Source organism: Gadus chalcogrammus, chromosome 4 (genome assembly GCF_026213295.1).
Source record: "Gadus chalcogrammus isolate NIFS_2021 chromosome 4, NIFS_Gcha_1.0, whole genome shotgun sequence".
NCBI classification, from domain to species: Eukaryota; Metazoa; Chordata; class Actinopteri; order Gadiformes; family Gadidae; genus Gadus; species Gadus chalcogrammus.
The window spans coordinates 12,774,970-12,801,945 of NC_079415.1; the positions used below are offsets into that span (position 1 = coordinate 12,774,970).

A 26,976-nucleotide genomic window follows, 5' to 3' on the forward strand; every position below is an offset into this window, starting at 1 on the left:
CCGCTCGTATTCCTGAATTATTTATAAGAGTGTCTAGGAGAGAGTAATGCTACTAGTCTTGTAGGGAGTCAAGAGCAATATACTGTGGGTGAAACGAAGGCAGAAACAAAAAAGATGATGCTAAATTGTAATTTACAACGTTGATGATTGAATTGCCAAACCTGGACTGTTAAGGATATAGTATGCTAATCGTTTTAGTCCAAAAGCAGTCTGAAAAAGTTTACATGTCAGGTTCTCTGTTTGTACGTTTTAACACGTGATGCAAAACGTCCATTCTCCTCCCTGTATGAAGGCTCGGTGTGGATTAGTAGTGTTTTGTATATCGCTGGTGTGTGCGCCGCTGTTATCCTCTTGTAAACATGGATTGTCCCTGATCTGCCCCATTGCATACCACACACTAGACGCTATGCACTTAACGTCGTTGTCCACAGGCGCCCGGGACGGCATGGTCCAAATGAGCGTTATTGGCGGGAGAGGGCGGGACATTCTGTTACATGGGTTTGGCGGTGGGAGGGAGTTCTGTTCTAACATGTTTCGGATGTTGCATCATTCAATTTTTCGTCAGAAATAGTTATACACCTTTTCCTTGTTATTCTTGTGATTTCTCTATCGTCTTGGTAAAGGGACTGTAAACTGGCAGATTATAGGAAATAAGAGACCGGAAATGGCGTTAGGATAGACTGGGACAACGCTAAAAATCAGGATCCTCTCTCAGCAGTCTAGAATGAATTCAGCCTGTTCGCGCCTGCGCACTACCCCGACTTGGTTGCGCTGTCTCGTGCGAAAGGGAATTGCGAATCCAAGCAGCTCGCGCAGCCTGGTCAAAGCTCTCGTGCCGCCGCTGGTGCTGGACGTGTACAGTCGGAGAGCCCTTGTGCAGTGTTAGAGACGTGTTGAAATCACATAATCGGATGTCTATTTTGGTGACCTTCTATCCTCATCTTATAATTATCACGTAAGTTGTCGGTGTCTTCTGACTAACGCTTTATTCAGTAGCCAACAGTGTAATTTTTATTCAACTTTTTAGCGCTTCTTGCTGCTGGCTGACGGGAGGGACGTTTGGCCGTGGCGTGGAGCTGGTGGTTTATTGATTAGTTCTCAACGTGTGGACAAGAGGTCACTTGATTTAGGGGAGATGTTGGACTTCTGGGCTTATTCTTTTTTCTTTTTTTTTACAGACTGTAAAGTGGTTTAGAAAAGAGGAACTCGCACGTGTTGAAATTCCCAACTCGTTACACTGTGGTCCTGAAGTCAGCCTGGCCAGGGTCCACTTCTAAACTACTAGTTCTCTAGTTTTTGCTTAGTTTTGTACCAGTTTTAGCCCGGTTTTAGTCATGTATTTGCGAACACAAACGGCGCCAGTTCATCTTCAGTAGCAGGTGTCTGATCTGAAATACTTCCGTACCATCGCGCTTTACTGCCAATGTCGCTGTATTTTCTATAATCATCGTTCCTCCCACATACGCGATGACGTTATTCTCTCTTTTTGTTTTCGTGTACGAAAATCCATTTTTCCCCACGGGTTTTCTTTCGGAATGGATGTTTTTTTTTTTTCATCCTACGGGTTCTACGTCACAGCTTCCTCGGGGGGGTGTGTGTGTGTGTGTGTGTATGTGTGTGTGTGTGTGTGTCAATCTTGTTTGCATACCGAACCATGGAGGCTGTCGTGGTATTCAGTACTCTCCTCTCGGATATCGGTTAAATGTTTATTTTAATAGAACGACAAAGTATGGTGATAAACACCTTGTCTCTCACTCTAAACCACTGCCAATTCAACACATTGCGTAATGTAGGGTATATCTACAGTTTTTCGGATGTCCCTTTATCTTATGCTCGCATATTTTCGTTGCCAATGTTGTTTTCGTTCTTTTGACTGACAATTCTGTTTTTGTGGCAGTCCATTACCATTCATTATTAATTATAGGCCTGCAGCTACTGAAGCATTATAGTAGTTTTAATGGTTTATTAGGGTCGTGTAATGTTTCACTATTCTTTGCTTTAATCGTGTGTGTGTGTGTGTGTGTGTGTGTGTGTGTGTGTGTGTGTGTGTGTGTGTGTGTGTGTGTGTGTGTGTGTGTGTGTGTGTGTGTGTGTGTGTGTGTGTGTGTGTGTGTGTATCTTATTCTCATAAAAGATGGAGCCGGCTGTATATTCTCTTGTGTTGACAGCATGAAGGATGAGGCAGATGGTGGCAGAGAGCTTGTATTGCAGGCGAGCTAGAAAATAATGCATCACGCACATAGGCTATAGACACACGCAGGCTTCTCCTCTTTCACAATAAGTGTACCCAATATGATATCCTGTTTCTGGTATCTTTATTCTTTGAAGCAAATGTGTAACCTTCAACCGCCTGGCAATGGATGAATGTAGCATTTTGTACATGCAATCCAATCCATTATTTATCATGCATTGCGCTGTGTTGTTGACTCGGATTTGGAGTGTTTTCTATTTCTTTCATTGCCTTATTTTTATGTTTTTACATAAGCTCACTGTTTTATTCAGTCAATACACAAGCCAATGGCTCTTGTCAACCATATCATCTTTAGTCTTTGAATACGGGTTTGTCTTTAGACTGGCTGTCCCCGTTTTCTCTTGCAGTCATTACTCTTAAAGGACTATTACAGTGACTAAAACGATTGTGATTCATCATTTGACATACATTCAGTCCCTTTATTTTTTTCATAGTTAGTTTTCATATAATTATTATATAATTAAATAGCATATATAAACCACAAATCAGCCTTTTCCTTTTTAAGGGAGGTATTGGTAGGAACTGTGGTCAAATTTAGACTTGTAATGGACAAGGCCGGTAGAAATCTCTTGACGCCAACATCGCAAATTATCCAATGAGCGTGTGAGAATGCTCTTCATGATGCTCACTAGTGTCAGCCCTCTTTGCAACGTGCAAATAAACCCAGTCCACCAGCAGAGTTTCAGAAGATATCGGGCTTTCATGTTTTCCCTGGAAGTAACCACTTTTGAGACGCCCCGTAATACTGGTTTGTTTGTTGGCTTTCCGATCCGTTAGAGTTCTCTCTGCGCGGATCTGTTATGTAACCGGGCTATGTTTTTGCAGAACAAACGTATTCTGTGTGTTTCATCTCCGTTCCGCACATGTGCTGCTGTGGTGGAGCGCCGTCTGTCATGCGCCTGTAAACGCTGAAACATGGCCAACCAGATTAATCTCCTGTCCATTGACCTTACTGCTCTTCTTTTATTTCCAAGTTAACAAATATTCTAAACGGTTTCACTCTGTCTTCTTCTTTCTTCTTTCTTTTTCTTATCACTGTCCCCCCTGGGAGTTCTCAACGTCTCACTTTTCTATTATTTTGCTTTCTAGAACCTTAGCAGCCAGTTGCCATGTCGGGCCAATTAGGGAAGCTTTTACTCAAGCTTCGGCCAATTGGATCAGAGCTGCATTTCCTGGCCAGATGAGACTCTGAATGTGCTGCTGTGTGCTGGAATCTGAGAGCTGGTCTGCAGACTCTGGTTTCGCTGATGGTCTCTGGGCACCAGAATGCATAACACACCCACTCGGCAACAGGGAGAGAGCAGTGCATGTACCCCTGTCTGCTTATGGGCCACCATATGCACGCTGTTTGTGATTTTATAAACGACTTTCAGTGCAGGGTGCGGAAAGCGACCGCTCTAATGGATTTGTGAGCTTCAGCCGTGAATGCACACACAGGCCTCACAAGATCTGAACCAGAACCCCAGATGGAGGGATGAGTAGGGGAGTGGGAAGGAGTCAAGCAGAGACTATGCAGTGGCCATGTATGGTCTGCCACTTTCAGACAAAGTTCCCTGGACCTTCCACCAAACCAGACCTGAGGTGAACACTGTGCATACACTAACGTCACCCTGCATAAAAACAAGATTGACAAAAAGAAATTCTCTCAGCATTTATTTAGCATATTGTCTGATCTATATATTTATTCAGGACAAGAACCCTTTCTGGGCTAATCCCCATTTTTCAAATCCCAATAGTTTCCATACATTTAAAATGTTCACATTTTCACTCCAGGTAGAATAAAAAAGGCTGGCCCTTTTTTAAATGGTTATCTGATAACCTCAGCATCAAACCCTTTTCAGTTGAGGACAACTTTGTAATACGGTCCTCGCAAGTATGCGCCAAGTTCCAGCATACCAGCAGCAGCAGTGGTGGTGAGCACTGATCAATCAGCTGCGATTGTTGTTAACATTATAGTTAATTCAAATTGAATGCAAATAAATGATTGATAAATGACACATCTCACACAACCCCTAGAATTATTCCTTGTGTTGCCAAGTTACCACGCTAATGCAGTAGTTAATGTATTCTGCTCCCCTCTTCTAACTGCAGGTTTTGCTGACAGTCTGAGGAGAATAAGTCAAATGGAGTTTTAAGATTTCCATTCCATAATTTATAGTTAAAATCATAATTTGCTATTTGTGTTTATCTCACTGTTCTCTGAGCTGGTGAAATTACTTAATTAATTATTGGAAAATTCAATATTCTTCTGACTTCTAAAAAAATAAATAAAAAATAACCAGTTAGATTTATTTTTTCCCGTTTAAAAAATACCTACCTGCCTCACTGTTATGAAGGTAGGCAGTGAAGGAGAAAATAATCGGTGCAGATGGTTGAATGATTGAGTGAATGAATGGAGAATTTGCACCAGCAGGGTCCTTCGTCGTGGATGTGACAGTGATTTGCAAGGGCAATCCACGGGCGCATGATTCTGCTGTAGCTCAGTATCAACCCCGCTGCTCGTCTCGATGGTCGCTTGTCCCGGCCCCCGACACATAAGCTAAAACTCTATCCAATCGCCACGTTCATGCTTAGCCTGCTGACACCACATGTGTGTGCACTGCATGCCAAACAGTCTGGCCGGCTGCCCTCCCTCCCCTCTCCCTCCAGACTCCGGTCCCCTGCTCCACCTTGTGTGTCGAAGAAGAGCTTAGACCGGAGAAACTAAAGCTGGCCCCCAGTCAGGCTCCCAGGAAGAGTGAGCTATTCGTTCAGAGCTGACCTGGTGAGGACAGCTCCTCTTCATCAGGCACAACAGGGCAGCACAGTCGATGGGTCAAGCAAAAGGTTGCGACAACGGGTGGATGTGTGAAGTTTAAATCGGGGTGTGGTGTGGAGTTGAATAGGAAACGTAGATCGTATGGACACTCTCCAGTTGAGGTGAGGTTCACCACCCAATCGAGACAAACTGGTAAAGCAGGTACAGGTGATGATGATAGTCGTTTCCTAGAAGTGACGGTTAAGCTGAGGTTAGAACAAGTGCTGTCGGACACTATTTCCTGAACCAATATTATTCATAGACGTTGATGGTCTGTTCTGTGGATTTATAGTTTAATTTTGGTGTTGGGGTTCTTTACCTGCCAAATGCCACTTTAAATGTGTGTGCTTTTCTTAATGCTTTAATAGTCTTTGCATTATACAGGAAAACCGGTTTGAGCAGAGAGCAGGTTAGCGCAGCCCTCTTCAAAGGGATGGGCAAGAGGCTCTTAAAATGTCAAAGCACTACAAATCACAAAGTGTTGTCTCTACTATATACTTACAAATATATCGTTTGTAAGTAATATGTAGTGTCAACAAAATCATGGCAACTTTTGTAGATATGCAAGTCGCTTAATCGTCTGACAAGCTCATCCTGGTAGGGCCCGACCTTTTACTCGTAGGGCACGGTCAGAATGCATCACCATTTAATAGTTCATGGGGAAAACCCTATTTTCACACTACAATTTGGTTAAATAAGAAAACGTCGTTTCTGTCTCTATAGCTGTCTATTACTGCTGGCTGACCCTTGACCTTTGCTTAGAGGATAATTGCTGGTTTTATGGAAAGACGTGCCAAAACATTTCTGAACTGAACTGTTAAGCTGCTTTATTTTGTCGCTTGTGCATACTTAGTGGGCAGAGCGTTTTGTTTCTGCACAACAATATTGGGAAACAAAACGATTGTGGTGACGTGTCTGTATGTCTAAATGAAATGGATAATATCAGATCGTCATCTGATATGTAATCAGTGCCTAGTATCAAAATGTGGACTGATGCAGTGCTTTTTCCTATTCCCCATACTTCCCCCATGACATGTAATTAGTTTTGTGTGTTTTTGCATTTTACGGCTCACTGACTGTTGTATGAGAGGAGTTATCACATGGTGGGTTTGCGTTTAGTTTACTGCTCGACTTGAAGTCGGGGCTGTGGTCCTTCTGCATGTGTTTCTGCCTGAACGCATCGGATCACTAATGGCCTGTTGTGAGTTTGATAATGCCCCTCCACGTGGGCGCTCCCTTCCCCAGCTGATGAGCAGTGCTGAACAACACGGGGTCTTGCTCCGTCCATATGCATTCCCAACACACGGGCGGTACTAAACAAGCAGTCTTGCTTTATAAACGTCCAAGCACAGCCCAGGGATCAGTCTTGTCCTACCAGATAGTAGGGGTGTAACGATACATGTATTTGTATTGAACTGAATCTGTGACTTCAGTGTACCGTTACACCAGATAGGAGTCAATGGTTCATCGGTGATAGACAAGCTTAGCCATTCATGGATGCCAGATGTGAAGGCTTTACATGCTGTCTAAATTCCAGACTTCAAAGCCGCCGCGGAGGCTACAGTTATTTGATTAATGCATTTTTATTGTCTTAGTTGTTGAACTTAGCTCTTATCATCGCGGATTCTGCTATCGTGAGACGCAGCGATTGATGACGGGTATAAGTAAAAGAGAGCGGAGCTGTAGATGAGAAGACTATCAGAAACCAGTGTTAGTAGTCAGTCCGGCCAGGGAGTTGTGCAGGAACAAAGAATGATTCAGTGGAAAAGGGTTCGATTTTTTTTAAAACCTTTTCTTACAAACCATTTTCTGCATTTATCCAGTGCTTCATAGCCATATTTACCCTGCATGTTCATGCTTTAAACATGGAATGGGTAAACAAGCCAAACCAATCCAAACGTCACATGACCAGGCAATGGCCCAAGTTTATTGTCATATAAACCGTAACAAGACAATCACCTGCGAGGAAATGGTTGTTTTTGATGGTTTTGGAAACCACAGGAAGCAAAGAAGTTATGCATAAATGATACGGGCAGAAGCAGGTGACTGGAGGAACGCCTGCGCTGAAAATACTTTACTTTAGCATTTGACACATTTTAAAATGGTATTTTGTGTGTTAGTTTCCTCACGCAATAACTTGGAAGCAATTATCTCCAGGCCTATCTTTTGGATGGCGCTACGATCAAAATATTGACTTTTATTATACACGTTGTACATTCAAGGTTCCATCATGCCCTATACACTGATGCTTATAGTAAGGCAGAGTGTCCAGGTGTTGTTTGATGTGAATGTTATCTTTAGAGAGGGGAAGGTGTTTAACAGTAGACTAATGCTGTGCTAGAGGGGTTATCTTCAAAGCTGTTTGGAGTCATTATACCACTACTGTAGGAATATGGATTTCACGATGGCGGTTACAAATTAATTTCCGCATCTTGGTCTGAATACGAGTCAGATATCAGAGTTCATCTGAGGATAATCTTTCGCTCTCTTTAATGTTTTGTTATCTAAATCCCACCGCTATTATTTTATAATAATGGCTGCGTGGCCCTTTCTTATGAGCCCGTCACACACAAGTTGCTCCCTATTGTAATGTAAACTAAGAAGAAGTTGCATGCATTGAAGGCAATGAAGGTGCTGCATTATGCCAGAGAAACCAGACTCTCTTGTCACAGTATCTTGACAAAGGGGAGATTGAATAGATGATTTCCAAAGATCACGTTACTCATGTTACAACATACTTCTAAAGGCAGAAATACCACGTCTCTGACTTGCTTTGTTCTCAAGTCTTTCTAATGCGCAGGGCCAGGAGAGTATGGTTTGGAGGTGTATCGCAGACTATTCTCTGAAAGACTGAGAGAATGACTTCCATTAGAATTTATCTTTTTATTATAATGATTCAGAATCCTTGAAATTATTAAATTCAAACATTTCAACAAAAGTACCATAGCAAGTATTCGTAGCAAATTTGTTTATTGGTGTTTCATTTGTCAAATGTCTGAAACAAACTTCCAATGAATCAGTGCTATCATCATAAATAAATATATATAATTTTACTCTTCATCATTTGAAAATGTACGTATGGATCAGAGCTAAATAGTTCTTAAGGATTAAATCTAACATCATGCTGTAAGTAAAGATAAAAAAAAAACCTTCAAGGCTTTTTTGTTTTTTAAATTAGCATCCTACCAATGCATGTCATGCCTATAAAATGGTGAATATTGATCTGACACAGTATGACATTGACCACGTGAACAGCGGACCTCTTGTTTCTCATCCTTTTCACACGCACTGAATGTGTGGAAAGGGATACAGGGGCATTGACTGGTGCTGGCTCTCTGAATGACCTTCACTAGCTGTTTGCTGTCAAAGGCCTACTGTAGTGGCACCACAGGGCTGTGTTTCGATGTTAAGACCCTGCTGGACAAGGGTAAGACTGTTTTAATGACTCTGGTTTCTTTGGAAGAGAGACAGACCTCTCTGTTGGAGTCTGGGAGAAGAAAAGCTGCACTGCTTTGAGAAGAGCATAGTGTCTGTTAGTGTTGGGGAAGCAACGGGGATGAGGGATTGGTCAAAATAACTCTTGATGTGAGACCAAAATATTTGGTTGAAGACGAGATAACACCACGTAAACACAACAACCTCTCAGGGCTCGAGAATAACATTTCTTTTTCGGTGGAACCGGCGCAAATTTGGTCAGAGCTCTTCTTTAGTCACACTGTCGCAGTTTTGGTTACTTTTGGCATGTCCTTTCTCACATATCTGCCATTTGTGTACGTTTATTTGAAAAGATGGACTCACTTTAAATCAATTGTCAAATGTTTTTTTTGCGTAGGTGGTCCTTTTTTTATGTCTACCCCCGCTCCTCAACATCAACAACATCAACATTGTTTGTCAACAATGAACTCTTCGTGATGAGAGTGGATATGAGTGGATTTGAACGTCACGGTCTTCATCTACACAGCAATCGTGTGCTATTACGATTTTGCTTTTTGAAGTGTTTAAGTGTCCAAAATGTTAACCATGAAATTTACTTAAAAACGTTCCATGTGCAGCCATTACATTGTTTGGGAATAATCCTATGATATATTTGTATATATAACTTTCTTATTTTGCTGGCAGTCCTGAGTCCTGCCTCTTTAATAACCCAGTCATACAAATACAGAAATGTCTTGAGTGACAAGCAAATGCACAGTGCATGAACGGGCTGAACCGAAGACTCCCTGAAACAGTGCTGCAGTGCATTACTTATGCCAGAGTCAGCTGGGGCTATTTCTGGTTCCCCAAGACGATCTGGTTAGCTGCAGCCATGTCTACTTCGTAGCCCTGCAGCATGTGGATCCGCTTGGTAAAGAAGTCGTAGTCTTTCAAAGTTTTAAACCTATTTTATTTGTTGTTCACCACCGATGGGATTCACTCAAAGCACTAGCTGCCTGTTCCACTGGGTTCAACAGCATCTTCCAAAAGGAGGGAGAACGGCTGCATGTTTTAGTGGGATCCATTAAAAAGGCCATGGTGGTTATTCACTCTTTGTGAGGATATGTTCTGCCTGCCCTTTTCACAGCATTGCTGATGCCCTCAAAACAATTTCTGAACTCTGGCAGTGAAAAAGGTGACAACTGGTTAATTCTGTGTTCAATTTATCTGCAAGATTTTGCCAACTCACAATGCTGCTACAGTATAGGCTTTATAGTGTCTGGATGAATCATGTAATTAGATTGATTAGGCTGAAACCATTCATAATCCATTTTGTATTGACTAGTTTTATTGACCTGAGCTTGTCATAGGAGCAAACAGGAATGCATATTGGTTTTATGTTCACTTGTAATACACATCTTTTTTTCTTTAATCCATTCTACTCTTCAGAATTGGCTTAGTGGTATTAGTGGCTAATCTGGAAAATAGAAGGATAGAATTGGCAATTTATGAATGGCAGAAGAACTATAATTGCAGTATCCATGTAAATATGCCATTCATTTCGAAGAGATTACAATCCTAGTGTTTCTGCCTTTTTTTATTATTATGTTAAGCAAGGTGCATTGAGGTGAGATAAAGCATTTGAGAGGTGCTATTGGTTGATTAGCTGAGTTTGCAGAGGTGAATAAATGAAATGGAGAAGATCGCCATTGCAAGAAACGGCATGCTATCAGGCCCAATGCAGCCCTCTGGATTAGATCCACCAGCCTCCCAGGCCGTTTGAAATTCCAAACACCAGCCACCCTACCACGCGCTAATATTCATGGTGCCCCTAAATACAGACTCCAGAATCCATAAAGACTTTCTCGAGAGTGCACGTGGTCTCGCACATGCTCCATCTCATTTGGCGACGCGCCTCCCCGCGCTCACTGGGAATATTCTGACCCAGTTTGCGGGCTCCGCTAGGCAGCCAAGTTATTTTTATGTTCTAGAGAGCGGGACCATATTTTGTCCTCTACTTGTCCTCCCATGTATCCCTCCCCGTTATCTCTCCTTTCTCTGGGTCACAGTCCTCGCCTCCTCCGTTCTCAGTATTACCTTCTCTGTGCTCCATTCTCCACGTTGTTCTCTCTCGCTCTCTCTCGCTCTCTCATTTATATATATATATATATATATCCCCTCCTGTTCTGCCTCACCTTTCTCTTAGTCTCTCCTCATTCTGCTGCTGCTGACGAGGAGCTGTGTTGGGCGGGGAGGGGGTCGTCGAGGGGCTGCAGATGTAGCTGGGTCATCTATCGTCCTCCTAATGATGATGGATGGAGGGACCGAGTGGGAGGGAGCGAGGTGCAGAGAAGTAGAGCAGATATAGATCAGAGGCAGTAGAAGATGGGGTGTAGAAATGTCAGTGGTGTAAGCCGGGGCTCTTTGTGTATGTTTATTTGCCGGCTGGCAGATGGCGGGCGCTTTATACTGATGCGTTTATCTCGGCCTGTTTGTATCCGTCATGTCATCCAGCCACATTGCTTGCAGATGTACTCTGTGTGTGTGTATGTCACATTGGTGTGGGGGCATCTTATAAACTGCAATTGCAGATGAATCTCTCACACCTCCGGCTCTCGGTAGCCTTTCACTCTCAGCCTTTTCTTCAGGTTGCCATGTTTCATCCCCCTGCTCATGTCTCAAATGTCAAATGCATTATTTGTCTTTGCAACAATGAGTAATTAAGCATTATTACACATGATTCTCATGTGGCTTTGTTTAACACGTCCTATATAGAATGGATGTAAAGCCAGCCGGAAGCCATGACGACTTGTGAAAGGTTGTGTATGGTATAGACTGTGAAGCAGCTATTGGTCAGTCCTTTGTTTCCTCCTGTCCTGCCAGTGTGTCCAGTAATCAGGCGAACATGATGGATTGGACAGCAACAGGGTTCATTAATTGCAGCCTGCTCAGCAAAATATCGGAAGTGAAAATTAAATTGGTGCATTTTGATTACTTAGACTCGGGTTCCTAATTGGATTGAATTAAACCACTAATGGGGAAAATAAGTCGCGGCTCAGTTGTCGCAACATCGCCGGGCAGAACCGACAAGTTCACCGGTTTGACCCCATTGCACAGCGACGTAAACACAAGGGTTTGCGCATACAGAAACAAGCAGTGTCCCAAAGCACTCTGCATCAGCCGTCGTGGGCTGCATTGTTCTGCTGCTACCTCATCTGAGGTTGTTCCTATGTGAAGGACCTGAGCTACGAAGGGCGACTGCAACCCAGGATTTGGGACGCATTAATCTATCCCTGGTCGAAAGTGGGGCAACGGAGGGATATTTTTGTATGGGTAGGTACTCGCAATGTTTTGATGATCTACCCTGAGCTCTGGACATTTGGCAATCATTTAACATTGAACAAATCCGTGCTACCTATGTAACAGGCTATTGTATATGAATAGGGCATGGCATGTATAGAGGCATGTATATAATAACCATGTGTCTCCAAGGACACATGGTTCTTCTTGGAGTAGCACATATGTTGCCCTTCTCTGTACTGGACAATATGGGATCCAGGAACACACAAGCGCACGCACACACCCACACACACCTTCAGGGACCCACAGGGGAGAGAACAGTTGAGAAGCTTCTGCAGCATGAAAGTTGTAAAGGGGGTTAATATATAAACAATATCGTTGAAGTTTCTGGACTCTGGCCACAGTCGGATAGATGGATGCTGTGCTCACACAGACATAAGCTCTCTCTAAATCGATGTCAGCTAACCACATCTCAAGCCTCCTGGCAAAGGTCAGGAAGGTGTTATTTTTTTCAAGATGTCTCTGCAGCAGATAGACTTGATGACATGTCTGAGAGGTGCCTTTAGGCAGTGGTGCGCACTGCGTACATAGAGCTGACTGACAGAGTGACACTGCAGCGCTGCCACGAGGACGCGATCAACGTTTGGCGGACTTCCTCAAAACTAACCTCATCTGTTGCCATGGTCCCATTATAGATGTCCTGCAGTGAAGGTGAACCCCATGGCGGGAGGGGGGGGGGGATGTCACAGACGGCTGTCAGGGGTAGACTGGCCTCGAACTCCAGATAGGCTCGCCCTCATCCCTCCAGATTGCCGAGATAGAAACCCCACTTTAGACAGCCGGTTGAAGTCCTCCTTGTCGCCTCTGGAGACTTCAGAGACTGTGATTTGATCCCTTGAAAAGGGATTGTATTTACTTCTTGATGACTAATTGGTGTACTTATTCTAATGATAAATCACACAGTTGTTGATTACGTTTTAGAGATCAGTCACGGGTCCCTCGTTACAGGGATAATGGTCTGAGCGATGGTAGAGAATGCAGTGTCTTCATACAGAACAGTGGCGTGTATTCCCCTGGATGCTGATCCACTCCCATGAAGGAAGGCGGTGAACACGTGTGTACCCTCATGTTACTGCGTTGGCAAGGCTCTCCCTGGCAGCCACTGGGACCCGGTCCCCTGGGGAGACATGTATTTTTGAATGCGACCGTCTTTCTGTTTGTGTTCCAATGTAATGTGAACCTGACTGGGTAGATCTGGAACACAATTGTGGTCATTGGAGGGTTTAATTTCACTGAATTGTCACATGTTTTTGCTGTTTTGATAAATGGAAAAACAAAAGATAAACGGCACTCTTTTATATTGATCATTCAATAAAGTAATCTGATTTTAATTAAAAGCCCACCATAAATCAAACCTGTGGAACGTTCATCTAGAAGAGTTTTTCTGCCTTTCATTTGGCTATTGGACGGCTCATTTGTGATTTGACATGCTTAAAAGACACATCCATCACGTTTCAGAGCCATCGTTAATATTTTAGATCGCAGTGCAAGAGGTTGATCTGCATAACATTTTGCAGTGACCACATATAGTCACCAAGCCAATTAATCTTAATTCGTGGCCAAAGTGCATTGGAACTCCCAATAATCAAGCGTTGCACTATGAATCTGTGCCACTAACGCTCACCAATTCCATAAATCTAAATCTGTGGCGGAGATCTATTGACCCTGCAGTGCTTGAGAGCGTGCGGTGTATCACAGCCTCCTCCGTCCTGGATATATTTAAAAGACGGGAGTTGGTCTAGACAAAAATAAAACCGTTTGCTTGCGATCCCGAGGCGAAACGTCTTTGAAAAGGAGCCGAGCTCTGTTTAAATCACATTAGGTTCAGCAGGTTGGACCGTGCGATCACGTTAAACGGAAGTTCAATACAGAATGTATTATTAATGCCATGGCGCTAAGTCTGGAATGCACTCCTTAACTCTGGGTATGTGTAGGGGTTTGTCTAGGGGTAGAAGGAGGCAGTGTTTAAACCACATGCAAAGGCTCCTGTGTGAATGTGTTTTACAAGTCTGGCTATAGGGGCACCCCTACACCCAGTAACATAAAAAAACAGCACCGCCCACTCTTTATTGGTATATGGATGACATGCAATGGGCCTGAAGCTTCTGCCACAGGGACCTCTTTGTGGAGGTCAGGTGTGTGCGTGTGGGTGTGTGATTTCATTAAAAAGAAGACATTGTAATAGGAAACAAAGCCAGACATTCACATTTGTGAGTTCTTAACATGCCTTTGCTGTTTTATGTCCCTTATTTGAATAATTTCAGTTCTCTATTCTTGATGTAAAGGCAACTCTAGGCATTTGAAGCGGTTGGAAGTTGACCGGGAATATGATATGCAAAACATAAAGTTAGAGGGGTGTGTGTGTGTGTGTGTGTGTGTGTGTGTGTGTGTGTGTCACTCTCAAGCTAATTCCTGATTGGTAATTACTAACAGGAACAAGCTGCAAAGCATAGTCTCTGGCCAGTCTCTCTGAGAGGAAGTAACACATCCTAGCATTCCTTACGTATGTGTACTTCGAGTTTGATTAGTAGAAGTTTGAATAGTATCTTTGATTCTGACTATAATATATGGTCAGATGTATGCAGGGTGTTTGACATGCTTGTGCTGTGTTATAGAGCCTTTTGGGAATTCCAAAGAAATGCTAAATATGAGGTCATGAATCTTCCACTTTTACAAGTGTTTGTGTGCTACCTAGCTGCACACAACTTGTAATGTGGAGTATTATTCATCGTAAGTTGAAGTAACTAAATACAATCGACAATTTATACAGATGAATACTTGAAATTTATTTATTGTTATCAGTACAATGCGTGCTGCTAGTAACGTTGGAAGACAACCACACCACGACTAATCTGAAGGGAATTTGAAACGCAATAGGCTTAAAGTCTGAAAAATCCTTTGAATTTTCTTCCTTTATAGACAAATTGCTTGCTAATGCATTTCTAGGGTCACTTTTTTGAGCTAGGCTTTGTTCTTCATCGCCACTCTACTGGATGTGGGTTGCGTCATGAGCCAGGGCTCGGGGAGATAAAATGGTGGCTTTGATGGGGAGTTCTTGCACCACTGGCGTGTGTGTGTGTGTGTGTGTGAGAGGGTAAGCGGACCGTTGGGATACTTACACCCATTAAAAAGCAGACATGCTTAGTATTCTTAAATTACACCCGATGCTCACTCCCTGAATGCACATTCTGATCCTCTGACCTCAAAACGCCGCTGGATAGGACTGTTCTAATTAAATTAAATTCTTGTGGAGAAAGAATTGCAAGCGAGCGGTAGGAATCACAACGTTGGAGCGTGCAGCTTTTGGTCACCGGAAGGATGCAGACGGCTGGGCCTTGTTTTAATTAGGAGGCGTCTGTCCGCTGCTGCGTATGGACCCCAGAGCAGCTGGCCTCCACAGATAGATAGAGGGACTAAGGGAAGGACAGATTGAAGGCCAGGTGAAGGGGAGAGCCAGCTTGGAAGGGATTTTGCAGAGATGGCGCGGCCTTGTTGTGTATATAGGTTGACTGTTTTTTTTTGGAAACTATGGCCCATGGATTGTGAACTCTTACTGCAGATAGTTAACAGAATGACCCCTATTTCTGTTAGGTTGTTTCTTCAAAACATTTCACGTATTTTCTATTAAAGGGGCAGTGTGTTGAATTTAGTTCAGTCATCGGAACGGACTTGGCAGTAATCCAACATATTATATATGTTTAAAAAGCGTATAATGCCATGAAAATAAGATTTTTTTTATGCTCTTGTTACCTTAGACTGACCCCACATCTACACATGGTATGTTGCACCAAGTTGTACCGGCATGTTTCTCCAGTCGCCCAGAACGGACAAACGGCTCGGGCGGGAAATCGTTTTTAATTAAAAATCATAATCGCTAACTTACTTAGTAAGTATGACCTATCGTTTTACAGATTAAATAACATAAAAATTGTAAATGGATAAAGAAATCTCATTACTTGATACCAGGTGCTGTTGTAGACGATCATCGTTTTGGAAATGCCTATTAGCAGCTTACTGGCCAGCACAGGCCACTCCAGCTTCTCCGCCGTCGATGGAAAGGGGGGAGGAGGTTATTTATTTTATTTTATTTTATTTAGATAGTTGCAACCTCAATGCTAGAGTCTCCTAAATCCTACACACTGTAAATCTCCTCAGGAATTTGAACGTGTGCGTGGGAATCTGAACAGACGTTATACTACGGTTGAATGAACTTTTGACATTTTCCTGTTGTTCATGGCAGTCATTAAACCTGGAGCCCCAACCGTGTTATCCTTCATCTGTAACCCAACCGGAGCATCTCGACACATACCTGTGTTTTGTCTGAATGGGCTGTTCCCTGGTTACACCTTGTCCCATAACTGATGTTGTTGAACAAATGAGGCCAGGGCGTTGGTCCGTGACATTGGTATTTTTTCGTGAACTGCCCAAATAGGAGCTCATTCCATTGTCGTACCCCGACATGCAGACTTCTGTACCTGTGTGATTTTAAATGTGAATGCACATCAATATCTGCCAGGCTCTAATCAATTTTTATTTGGCTAATTGGCTGACGCAGGTGTTATGAAATTTGAATGAAATGCAGGGAAACGCAGAGGTTAATTAGGACAAGGAAGAGAACAGGAACCTGTTGGACTTGCAGAACCACTGAATTCCCCGTCAGACCAGCCGTGCATATGGCACCCACCCCTGGTTACGCTCCAAAAAAAAAAAAAAAGTAGCTCTATTATGGTGTAGTCCTTTTGTCCCATTTAAGACACAATGCCCCTGTTGTTGTGCTCTTAAATTGGCTAAGTTTTCCAGAAGTTGTTCTACCAGTTATTGCAATATGTTATCTGTCAAAATCTGTTCATTTCTCTCACGCAAAGATACAGAGAGAGAGTGAGGTAGAGAGAGTAGAGATGAGCGACTCTTTCATTCGTTTCAGAAAAAAAGTATATCAATATCTATTAACCGCATCTGTATTTCTATCAAGTCAGACAAAAACACAATATTTTACAGAAATATACATGGACCTTTAGAGCCTACTTATAAATATTGATCCGGGATGATCGTTTGATATGGACGTTCTGCGTTCCCCGCGGCTGAGGGCTAGCAAGTTGTTCTCATTGATCTTCATAAGGCTAGGATCTGGCTAGATAATGTAATGATGGATCAGAGGCAAGAACAAGGGCTTTGAGCTGGAAGGACCGAGCAACAGTATTTAAATATACCAGTATGAGGCTAGTTATCTGAAGAGGCATTCGTCAGGTCTTGTGGGTATTTGTAGGGTAATGTACCCAGAATGTTACCAGGGGTCTATTGGGAGCAGTTATACAATGTTTCCATAACTCCTATCTATTCTCTTGGTGTTTGTTAACTAGGTCCTTGTAATTCCGTTTGGGATCTGGACTGATGGATTTCCTTGAGTTCCTAATGAGCGGGGCGATACGATCTGAGTGCAGGACTCTCTTCCCTTTTCCTTTACAAATGATGTCTCCCTTGGGTCCGTCTTTCTTAATATTTCCCTCCTGTATAAAAAATATTGCGGGCTCCCAAGCACATTTGCAGGAATTTCTGTTGGAAAAGAATAAGAAAACATAACTGCATCAATATACAAACCGCTTACATTTTAAACCTCAACCCTTTGTGGAGAAAAGCTTAATTCTTTTTCCCTTTTTCTGATGCGTCTGACTGTGTAGTTTGGACTTTGATTAAAAAAAATAAAAAAATAAAATGGCTGCCAAATGTTTGTCCGGATGAAAGCTTTGTGGGCGTATTATGAAGGGTACAACAGAATGACTTGTGTACACATGCCGCGGAGGCCTTTCATCGGTTGAAAAGTGTCAGAACGATCGTTAATGTTTACTTTTCTTTTGATGGAAAGACTCTCAATCAACCCCTTTCGGAGATTTCAATGTCTCTACCTCCGCTGTTGATATTGCCTTCGCTCTATCAACAGAAACATATGTCCAACAACCTTGTATAGTGCATTGAAGGTCCAGCCTTTTGTGTGTCCGTTCAGCATAGGCGTGTGAGGGCGGTGTACCCTGAACTGAGGGAACATTACGTAGGCTCTGCATGCAACGTGTTGCCCTTCATATTGGCACACAAAGCCATCCAGGCTGATGACCAATTCACGGGTAAAGGGATTGGCCTTGGCTGGGAGAATGAAACGACTAGCGCAGTATTGCACTGTAGATGTTTTTTGCTGTGAATTCACCTCCACTGAAATTTTCAGTATACCATATTCTACCCGTGTTAAATGCATCCTTTCAATGTAGACTTTATATATATATCCTGATGCATGGTGCTAGTTCATTTAAAATATTGTTTGGCATTGAGAATTTTCCTGAATGACATTTTTATGAATGGATTGATGTTGAATTGAATTTCTTCTAAGTATTCAAAATTATGTTTTGGTATTTTAGATTTTCCTATTTAAGTAATCAAATGAAATGGTATTTTATATTCCAGAGTCGGCGTGTGATGTCTCTACTGATGAGGCTGATATCCGTGTGTGGACTCTCGTACGGTTCTTTTAACTGCACCTGTGTGTATCCATGATCACTCAAAAATGTCTCTGTCTCTACAGGTAGCGAAGCCGTTGGTGTGATTCCGGACAGATTGACCGACGGAAAGACTGACTGGAGAGGAAGTGAACATACAAACGGATTGCCAGGAGGATCGTGGGAGGTGAATGAAATTAAGGATTCCTATCTCTCTGTCTCCGTCACTCTGTCTCTGACTCTGTCTCTCTCTCGCTCCCTCTCTCCCTCTCCCGCTCTGCCTGCCTGCCTGACTCTGCCCAGTGCTCTCCCGCTGTCTCTCCTTGTCTCTCGCTCGTTGAATGGGGGCACTTAACCTTGGGGCTTGTTGTTTACAGAGCAGCCCCATCAGTGTAGCGGAGGTGTGTGTGTGTGTGTGTGGCTGGCCAATGCTAGTTTATGAGGATGAAAACAAGAATTCTGACAGATCATCAGAATGAAACTGCTCTCCCATCTGTGATAACTGAGGTATTAAGTCATTTTCCACCTTGAACTGTTGACGGTTAACATTCGTCTTGTTGACGTGTTAACTACTAGGGGTACTGATTGAGTTGCATTTCCTACTAGACCAAGGTTTATACCATTTCTTTATGACCATGCTTTGTCAATCCCTTCTGTCATTCTTGCCTTATATTTTTCCCCTCCATCTCCACTGTTCTTCCATTTGTCCGTTTATCCATTCATTTATGTATATCTTTGTTATTCTCCCATCGGTTATCCATCACCTACCTATGTATGTCAGACATTCATTCATCATCTTTCTTCCATCCGTTTACCATCTGTTAATTCTAGTCTTTTCCGTTTCCTTCACACTGTTGCCAATGACATTCATCCTCTTACGGATTAATCTCCCCCCACCTCTCACCTCTCCCCTTTTCATCCGCCTTTTCCTTCGTTCTACCAATGTGGTGCCCGTCGCTCTCTCCTGACCCCCACAGAGTCATCATCCGACCCTCCCGGCTGCCCTTCAGTCGGCTGACACGTTTCTCCATCTACCGGCCTCTACCCTTCAGTCTACCTCCGCATAAATGGATTTTCTGAATCTATTCCTACGTTCGTAGTCCTTCAGCATTTCCCCCATCATACCGTGCCCCAGGCCCCCCCCCTCAGTGCATTAAGTCCTACTTCAAGATGCAATCTATTATTTAGTATAATTCGTCTGGCGATCTATCCATGGATCCGGGGGGTGCGGTTCATTTATTTGACTACCCTTTCTATTTTGTCATCCATTTGTTTATATGTTTGACATTGGGATTCAAAGCGTCTGTAGATGTGAGATTTTTACATGTGTAAAAATGCTTTGCATTTTTAGTTTTCCCAAAACCATTTTAATCCAGCGTAGTACCTGCAAACCAAGTGTCATAACAATGTCTCTATAATTTACTTTGCTATGGTTGCTTTGCAAAGGTTGCAAAATAATGTATTTTAACGATGTTTCCCCCCCATAAAACCTGAGGCATGTATCTATTTACATAACCAGCCCCTATTCCCACCTCATATGATGATCCTTCTACCTTTTCCCCTCAGAACTATGCATTAATGCGTCAATCCTCTCTTCTCACTCATCCTTCTCATTGCTCACTGAGCATCTAAACAACAACAACAACAACCAGTCCATCCATACATTAAGAAGTATCTTTATTGATCATATATTCATCTTTAATCGTCCTCATTGACTGGTACTGTCCAGTCCATCCATACATTAAGAAGTATCTTTATTGATCATATATTCATCTGTTAATCGTCCTCATTGACTGGTACTGTTTTCAGTCCATCCATACATAAGAAGTATCTTTTATTTATATATATCATCTGTTAATCGTTCTGTTGACTGGTTAATGTCCAGTCCATCCATACATTAAGAAGTATCTTTATTGATCCATATATTCATTGTTAATCGTCCTCATGACTGGTTTCTGGTAGGCATCCATGACATTAAGCAGTATTTATTTAGCAATATTCATCTGTTATCGTCTTCATGACTGGTACTGTTCAGTCCATCCATACATTAAGAAGTATCTTTATTTATCATATATTCATCTGTTAATCGTCCTCATTGACTGGTACTGTTCAGTCCATCCATACATTAAGAAGTATCTTTATTTATCATATATTCATCTGTTAATCGTCCTCATTGACTGGTACTGTCCAGTCCATCCATACATATAGAACAGTATCTTATGATTCTATATATTCATCTGTTAATCGTCCTCATTGACTGGTACTGTTCAGTCCATCCATACATTAAGAAATCTTTATGAATATATAATCTGTTATGTCCTATGATCGTACTGTTCAGTCCATCCATACATTAAGAAGTATCTTTATTTATCATATATTCATCTGTTAATCGTCCTCATTGACTGGTACTGTTCAGTCCATCCATACATTAAGAAGTATCTTTATTGATCATATATTCATCTGTTAATCGTTCCATTGCTGGTATGTTCAGTCAATCCATACATTAGAAGGATTCTTTATTTATAATATATTCATCGTTAATCGTCCTCATGACTGGTACTGTCCAGTCCGTCCACCTTGAATGTTCAGCTCCCCTCTGCGGTCCATTGATCACATCACAGCCTAGTGTGCCAGCCAGGCTAGTAGCTCCCCATGTCGTTGTCTCTACTTAATCAGCCTCGATTTCCCCACTGTATCCCCTGTCCTTATCTCTTTATACCTTTCATGTCTTGTCCATCACCCCTCCCCGTCTTGCTGTCTTTCCGTCGATCTATCAAACCGTCCGTCTGTCTAGATAGCCTGGTGTAGCGCCTCGGTACACCCCGTTGGTCAGCCAACCACGGCCCACGGGCACCGTATTCCCCTCTCACTGTTTGCCTATCAAATTAAACCAGTCAAGTTAAGTACCTGTTGGGGCTGGCAAGCAATGGTTTGCATTGTCGATATTGTGGACATTTCCTAAAATTCACTCTTGCGCTTCAGACAAGAGCTCAGATTGGAAATTATGATGTTCCTTTATGTGACCAAACGACTAAAAATATGTCTTTTGAAGCCAGCAAATGTGTTTGGCTACACTGTCGTTGGCTAGTCCTCAGATAGAATATGCAAGAGGCTATGGAGATCTAACCAACATGCAGCGAAGCACATGTGTACCACGTGACCTTGTGTTCCCTACTGCCTTCCGTGGCTGTCATAATTGATCTCTAAATTATGCAGCGCACCCTTCCTGCTTTTTATAGTGTCGTTGCCTGCGTCAGCCGCCCGCTTCTGTATCTTTCCATATTAAAGTTTCATCGTGACACAATTAGACTTTACTATCGACTGTCTGGCCCCACGTCCTCCAGCTACTAACTTTCTCAAGACTTGTCTGTCCTTACTGCTTGTAGATCATGTTAACCTGGCTACCTCTTAGCCCTGGTCTCTCTCACACTCTGATATCCTCTTTGTCTTCTCCGTCCTGATTGGTTGTCCTAGGAAGGCGGGCCAGACGGCTAATATGCGGCAGCTTTAATTTGTCATGTTCCTCATTCAGCGATGTCTTCCATTTCACATACTGCCGCATAATAGCCTGTGTGTGTGTGTGTGTGTGTGTGTGTGTGTGTGTGTGTGTGTGTGTGTGTGTGTGTGTGTGTGTGTGTGTGTGTGTGTGTGTGTGTGGTGTGTGTGTGTGTGTGTGTGTGTGTGTGTGTGTGTGTCTGCAGGCTTCCTAGTTGCTGTTAATGTGATGTCATGGGAAGCTGTGTGTGTCTGGTGGTGTCACTAACACGTCGTGCAGGAGGAGGAAATAGCCTACACCCTGACACTAGTCTCTGCCAACGCTGGGGAACGTTTGGTGGCGTAGCATTCAGCCTCATAAATGCACTCAGGATCGTTCTCCAGCCATTTTTATTTCCGGCTCCATGTTTATGAATGACTTATGTGGTTGTCTGTCATGGCGGTTGCTCTGTTGGGTATTGATGTGTGTTTGTAGTTGTTGTCGTTAAACAAACAAATCATTGAAACAAAAGTGCTTCAACGTTTGCAATAGCGCAGCTGGCGTCTTTGCCCACATCTCGCGGGGAAGGTTTAAGGGGAAGTGTGTTTATGTTAGGTGTGAATAATTGATTGCTTGGGTAGTCTTTGCGGACCACCCGTTGGATCTCCTCCAATTACAAGGCTGGGGGCCTCCTCTGGTTCAACAGGACTGGGTAGAGTTGGAACACGCGTGGTGGAATGAGTTGTTTATTTACATGTTTATATTTTATGCATGCTTAAATAAAGCAAGAGGAGTCAGAGGTTAAATGAGGTCGGACCATCGTTGTCGGCACATGCACATGCACGCAGGCACACACACACACACGCTGGCACACACACACGCAGGCACACGCACACACACACATGCACAAGCGCACACACAAGCGCGCACACACGCACACACACACACAGGCACACACATGCACGCTGGAACAAACACCCCCAGTCCACTTAGGTTTCTACATCTGGATGTTTCATGTGGGACTGTTCGACAGTCTTTCTTTCCCTTATGTCTGCGGCGTCCTTGAAGGAGCAGGGCGTTCTTCAGTAAACACAGAGGGCGCCAGCACCCCCTCGCCATCGACCAATGACAAACCGCTGACCTGGCCTCACAACTTGCGTCCTCAACCCCCATTAATAATTCCTTACCTGCGAAAAAACCTTTGACTTGCTTTTTATACGCAAATATTGACAAACTCATCCTGCGCACGACATTAAATCAACCAATTCCTGCGTACTTGAGCAGATTCCGTCCCCCACACCCTCTTCAGAAAACTGTCTTTCACGTGTTTTTGTTGCAAAGAAATGTGTTGGCTTTGGATTCCTCGCTCACATCCGGGGGGGAATGGAGGCGACGAGTCGGGGCCCCAGACGCCCTGATTCATTCACATTAATTAATTTTCCTTCTTTTAATCAGATGTCATAACAAAATGCCCTGGACCCTGACACATCCAGCTGCCATGTCATCTAATCCCTCTCTTCAACAACGTTGCCCTGGGCTAATCTCGGATCTTATCAGCCCATTGTCACTGTTTTCCGTTTCTCCTGAATTATAGATGAAGGTTGATTGGTTGGCTGTAAGAGGACCTGTGATAGCCTCTGCATTCAGTTGGTTCCTCCCTTCTGGCCCTGTCGTCTGTGGGACTGCGATGTCTATGGGGTGCCTGTTCCTGCCAACCCCTGCTGTGTTTTCTGCAGGAGATCAGGTGCCCCGTTGTCAGCTTAGTCCTGCCATATGGCTAATGTGCGGTTTTGTTTTGAGTGTATTTGTCCTTCGCTTAGAGAAAAGCATTGTTAGACCGTTTAAAGGCTTGGAACATCATTTGCTCGAGTCTCTTTTAAAGCCATCGCCACTATCGCATCACTGATCTCCGCTGGGACGTTGAAAAGATTAATCATTAGAAATGGTCCCGTAGATGCTATATGGATTGAAGATAATCAGTAAATGGAGTTTAGTTGGTTGGGATGAATGCTGACATTGATGGCATTTCAAAATGGATACTGTCCTACCCTCTCCCGCTCTCTCTGTGTCACACTCCACCCGTCCCCTGGGTTCTGTCCCCCGTTCATGTTAAAAGCACTCGGTAGCCATGGAAACCCTTCCCAAGGGGGAGACTTGGAGTTGGATGTTTTCCTCCTCCTTTTTGTGTAATGGATCGTACACGTTCTTGTCTTGTCCCAACACTTCCAAACCAGTCTTTCGTACATGCTCACGCATACACATGCGACGTGTGAATAATGTGGTGAATTAAATCTGTTTTTGTTTTTTTTCTCAAAGCCAAGTACCGGTACACAGATTAATTCAGCATGAAAGGCAGATCTTGATGTTCGTGTCAGTGTTCTGTCTTGGGTGGGTGTGAAGGAAGCCAGATGAAAAGGCACACAACAGCAAACACTGTATTATATTTGGCACGCGACGGACGGATGGATGGATGTTGGATTCATAGACAGTACATCGGGTTTATTTTCCCTGAAAAGAGGCAGCGGGCTCGGCCTGACTGCAGTTGATTATTTTAAATGTGTGCGTGAGCGAGTGCTGTTAAGCATGTCCTCACATGTGTGCCTCTTTGTTGGTGCGTGCACGGCCTGAACTCCTTATGCTCTCATTTAATCTTTTAAATCGTAATCTGTGTGGAGAGCGGAGATGACCTTCGGCTATGGAGATCAACTGGAAGACACACACACCACCGCACTCTTTAACAAGTCACTCTCTAATTCCGGGTGCCTAGAGCACAATTAAGTATTCATTCAACATTTTCTTATTCGATTTAAAGCTGTGATGGTGAGATACAAGACTCTTCATATTTTACACTCACAGCCTCCCTCCCATGCTTAATTATTTTCCCTCCTATCATTACTCTCTCTCCCCTCTCCACCCTTCGTTTCCGTCACCCCTCCCCACTCTCTCCTCTATCCCTCCCGCCCTCCTCCTATTATCCTTCCCTTCCCTCCCCCCCGTCCGTCCGCACTGCTGTCTCCATCTCCTCCTCAGCGCCAACCCTCTTTATTCCCAGTGGTGGCGTCCCCGCGATCCCTCCCTGCCAACTGCACTCTCGCATATGTCTCCCCCTTCTGTTCACCACCGCGTGCTCCTCGGCGGCTCTGCTCCTCTCTCTCTCTCTCTCTCTCTCTCTCTCTCTCTCTCTCTCTCTCTCTCTCTCTCTCTCTCTCTCTCTCTCTCTCTCTCCTCTTATCTCTCTCCTCCTCTCTCTCTCTCTCTCTCTCTCTCTCTCTCTCTCTCTCTCTCTCTCTCTCTCTCTCTCTCCTCCTCTCTCTCTCTCTCTCTCCTCTCTCTCTCTCTCTCTCTCTCTCTCTCTGCGTCAGCCGCCTCCTCCTCTTCCTCTCACTCTTCATCCGGTTCTCCCTGAGCCCACCTCCTCTGTCGTGCTGTCTCGCCTCACTCCCACTTCCTTTCTCTCACCTTTTGACCTCCCAGTCAATCACTCCCAAGTCCGGGATTACTTGTGCTTCCTTTGGCTATACCTTATTTTCTTTCCTCCTTCCTTTTCTTCCTTCCTTATTCCTACTGTTCTTTCCTTTTCACATGCTACCTTCTCCTTCTCCTTGCTTTGCTTTTGTCTTTTGTCTTTAACCTCTTGTTGTAATTAATCTGTTCATGTAATGTGCCGTTTTTCTTTCCTAATTCTTGGGTCTTTATTTTCCCTCTCTGACTTTTCTTTTTAGGTCTTCATCTTGTTAAATTTCTCTTTTCCCCTGGTCCCTTTAACGCTCCCCATCTCTCTGCGTTGTCGTGGTCTGGTCCATCCAACCCCCCCCCCCCCTCAGCCTTGTACCTGATGTTTCATTACTTTTGTTGCGGAATCCTTTGTTCCCGCGATAATCCCGTGTGTAGGTTCCCCTCCCGTGTGTCACACCACTTCCACCGCCTCCTCGCTCTCCTCCCCGATGCACATCTCCTCCCAGGACCGTCTCACACTCTCTTCTCACCCTCTTCCATCTATCTGCTGCTTCATTTACTTCTTGTATTTTTCTCCCAGCCTGTGTCTGCCTGTCTCCCGGCGCCTGTCCGCCTGTCCGTCCCATCAACACATCAAGCTCCTCCACCCACCCACGCGTCCCAACCCGCACACACCCACCTCTCCTCTGTCTTCTCCCCTTTGCACACACTCCCCCAGTGTTCCCCAGACAGGACGGGGGGGTAATGAAATGGCTGAGGGTCGGGCTAACGGCCTGGGTTGACCTGGGATGAATGGAGTCACTGAGCCACTCCTGCTTAGTATCACTAAATGAAGGTGTTTGTAAAGGGGCCTCATACAGGCCAGAGGAGGTGGAGGTGGAGGTGGAGGAGGTGGAGGAGACGGGGGGGGGGGGGGGGGGAGGCTGGCTGGTGGCACGCACAACGACACTTCAGCGGTGTTACGAGAGATGTTTGTGACGGCGAAATGCCAAGGACGCTTGTGTTTATTTACGCTTTGTCCTTTGTGCGCTGCACCTATTGTCCACGATGACTCACTCACTTGGGACTGTGCAGAACTCGTTTTGCGGCTCGCAGACGACGCACACGCACAAACGCGCAGGCACACCAAGATGCTTAATCCATGTAAGCCTATTGGGCATTCTGAATGAAAGAATCTAAATGAAAATATCAATCTTGTTTCTTGTTAGTGTTAATGAAAAGGGGGTGTGGGAGGCCTTTTAACGGAGAGAAAGTACACGTATACATATCTGAAATCGACAACTTTGTTGTCCCCGCAGCTCCAAACACTTCAAATGCCTGCATGTGCATTCATACATTTTCCTATAGGTATCCTAAATCAAAGCAATTTGTGTATCTAGATTGAATGTTTGAAGAAATAATCCTACAAACAAGCCAAAGGACATGAGCATAATCCTAATTGAATAGGACTAGGTGCTTGTTACAAATAGGTAAAATCTATCCTGTGAAAGCATTGGATCCAGATCTGTGATCTGGCTTCACCGATACACTAATCTGCTTATCTGCCTCACAGCTATTCCACTACTCTCATTAATCAAAATGCACACAATAATGCAGGTGTGTGTGTGGGAGAGAATTCATGTACAAGAGGGAGTTATGGAGATTATAGGCTAGTGTGTGTGGCTGTGTGTGTTTGTGTTTGTGGGACCATTAGTGAATGAGTTGACAGCTGCCTGTGGTCTACCCCCCTGCTCTTAGC

At 43.8% G+C, this 26,976-nt stretch overlaps 1 protein-coding gene across 6 annotated transcripts in view; it reads left to right on the forward strand.

Annotated features, from left to right (window-relative positions):
- strbp (spermatid perinuclear RNA binding protein) overlaps window positions 1-26,976 on the forward strand; it is a 70,215-nt gene that overhangs the window by 538 nt on the left and 42,701 nt on the right. For 5 of the 6 annotated variants that reach the window (XM_056587871.1, XM_056587867.1, XM_056587872.1 and 2 more), the window contains exons 1-2: window positions 492-955; window positions 18,394-18,494. The gene's annotated coding sequence lies outside the window, so the exon portion shown is untranslated. Of the gene's footprint in view, window positions 1-491; window positions 956-18,393; window positions 18,495-26,976 lie in introns of those variants that run through there. The other variant, XM_056587868.1, reaches the window with a different exon arrangement.